At 35.4% G+C, this 2918-nt stretch overlaps 1 pseudogene; it reads left to right on the top strand.

The window, feature by feature from the left end:
* Positions 1 to 1089: 1089 nt before the first annotated feature.
* Positions 1090 to 1726, top strand: LOC128566999 (D-aminoacyl-tRNA deacylase 2-like; annotated as a pseudogene).
* Positions 1727 to 2918: the final 1192 nt, after the last annotated feature.

Below are 2918 nucleotides of genomic sequence, written 5' to 3'. Positions count from 1 at the left end.
CCCTTAGGATTGCTTTTATTGAATCCCATAGATTTTGATAGTTGTGTCTCCTTTTTCATACACTTAGAGGAATCTTTTGATTTACATCTTAGTTTCATTATTGACTGAATAGTTATTCACCAACAGGTTAATTTCCATGACTTTGTGAAGAATTAAGTGTTTCTCTTGGAGTTGATTTCTAGTTTTATTCCACTGTATTCTGAGAAGATACAGAACATAATTTTTATTTTTATTTTTGTATTAGTTGAGATGTGTTTTGTCACCTAAGATGTGGTCAATCTTGGAGAATTATACACATGTTTAAAAGGAGAGTGTGTAGTCAGTAGTTTTGGTGTAAAGTGTTGTGTAAATGTTAGACCCACTTGTACAAAAGTCCTGTGTAAATACAGTGCATATATATTTTCTTCTTGAATGATTTGTCCAGTTAGGTCAGTGCGGTGTTGAAATTCCTGTTAATTATAACACTGCTGTTTATCTTTTTTCTTAGATATAGGAGGATTTACTTAATGAATCTGGGTGCTCCTGTGTTAGGTGCATAAATATTTATGATATTTCCTTTTCTTGAATTTCTTCCTTTATCATTATTTAATGACCACCATTTTCTTTACCATCCTGATTTAAAGTAAATTTTATCCAATATGAGAATGGCTACACCTGCTTTCTTTTGGTTTTCATTTGCATAGAATATTTTTGTATTCCTTCACATTGATTCCATATAAATACTTGCAGCGGGGTAGATGTCTTTCTTGGAGAAATATATGCTTGGGTTGTATTTCTTCATCCATTCAGCCAGCCTATGTCTCTTGATTTACATTGATTAATAGAATTTATACATAGAATCCTGTTTTGTTCATCCTGTTATGTAGTACCTTATTGCTTGTTTTACCTTTTGTGCTATTGTTTTATATGAGCCCTGAGCTTTAGATTTTGGATGGCTTTGGGTGTCTATTGTGCTAATCTTTGTTTAATGTGGTTTTAATTATTTTCTGCAGGGCAGGTCCAGTTTGACAAATTCCTTTAGGGTTTGCTTGTCTGGAAAAGTTTTTATTCCAGGCCTGAAGCCGTAGGACCGCAGCACTGGCGGGAGCCATGGCCGAGGGAGGTCAGAGGTTTCAGGCCTGGGCACTCCTGCAGTAGTGCCTGCATGCCTGGCTGCAAGTTCACCCCACTGATGGAGATGCTGGAGCCCAGTGGGTGGAGATTCAGAAAGGATTAGTTATCTATGTGTGCTTTTTCAAGGGTGCTGATAAAAAACTTCTTCCCCAAATGGGCTTTAACCAGACTAATTCCATGACTTGCAGAGTGGGGCAACCATACTGAATCCTTACTAATATTTGCTACAGATCACATAGTAATGGAAGGACTGTTCTTTGCAAGAAATCTTTTATATCTTTATAGAGTTAATACACTGTTAAATGTGAAATTAAGCGAGACAGAAAATGGCAAGCACGTGTCTATATTGGATCTGCCTGGTGACATCCTTATCATCCCTCGAGCCACCCTTTGGTGAAGAGTAAAAGGAAGAAACATGCAGTATCACTCTAACTCTGGAAAAGAAGAAGGATTAGAGCTTTATTCTCAATTTGTGACTCTATGTGAAAAAGAAATAGCTGCTAACATCAAGTGGGCTGAAGCTGGGATTGTAGTGGAACATGGCACTTACAGGAACAGGCAGGTGTTAAAGCTGGATACCAATGGACCATATACACACTTAATTGAGTTTTGAAAATTACAAACTAGTTTTTACAGCTGTTTCCTGATACTAAATGATCTGAACTATATTTTTTTCCTCTTCATCTTAAATACATTAATCTGCAGCGTTTGTAAATAAGAAAATCCTTGGTCCTATATGTAACTCTGTAACTTGTAATTGTTGACCTTGCCGTGGTCCGGTAACCTCTGATCTCAGTTACCTTTTGTTCTGCTTTCTCCTGCCCTTCCACTTGAAATTCTGAAAAGGGCTGTCTATTCACTTCACAATAATTAAGAAATGTTTCTTAGATATATTTTTTTAAATTAATAGACATTTAAATTCTTTGCAGTGAAGACATTTGTGCTAGCCAAGGAAAGACATTTATTCTATCAAGTTTGTGTAGTATATAATAACTATTTGTATTAAAATTAGGTAAAATCTAGAACAAACCAATTATATTTTGTTAATTTTACTGTTTTCATTTTCTATATTTTGAATGAAAGAATATGTGGTTCATCATTCCTTTTAATATACATGAACATGTAAAAAAAAAGTCTTTATTCCACCTTCATGTATGAAACCTAGTTTTGCAGCGTACAGTATTTTAGGTAAGCATTTGTTGTGTTTAAGAAGACTGAAGATAGGGCCCCAATCCCTTCCAGCTTGCGAGATCTCAGTTGAGAATTTTGCACTTAGCCTGATGGATTTTCCATTGTACATTTCTTAAGGTTTTTACTTCATGGCTTGTAGGAGTTCCTCTTTCATATTGACTTTGGTTGGTCTGATAATGACATGATTACCTTTTTGTAATGAATCTCCCAGAATTCCACTGAATTTCTTATACCTGGATATCTAGCTTTCTAGGAAGACCAGGGAAATTTATCTCAATTATTCCCTCAAATAGATTTTCTAGCCCTTGTGTGTTTTTTTCTTCACTCTCAGGTATGCCAATGATTCTTATATTTGGCAATTTACCTAATTCCATATTTCTTGTAGGCTTTGTTTAATTGTGTAATTTCACATTGACCTTTTACTCTTCTGGAGTTCTTTCATTGAGTCTGTCTCATCTGGGAAAGCTGACACTTCTTATTTTTTATTTAATTGTTTTTTCTTTTTCTTCCCCCTTTACTCATAAGGGAGGATCTGGAGCGTATTTTGGGTAAGAAACTTTGGTATTACTTGTACTTGCTTTGTTGGGGATCTGGGTTCTAGATGGATGCCTCAA

Source organism: Nycticebus coucang, chromosome 15, assembly GCF_027406575.1.
Source record: "Nycticebus coucang isolate mNycCou1 chromosome 15, mNycCou1.pri, whole genome shotgun sequence".
NCBI classification, from domain to species: Eukaryota; Metazoa; Chordata; class Mammalia; order Primates; family Lorisidae; genus Nycticebus; species Nycticebus coucang.
Note: the sequence above shows the minus strand (reverse complement) of the source record. Positions and strands in the feature narration are given on the sequence as shown.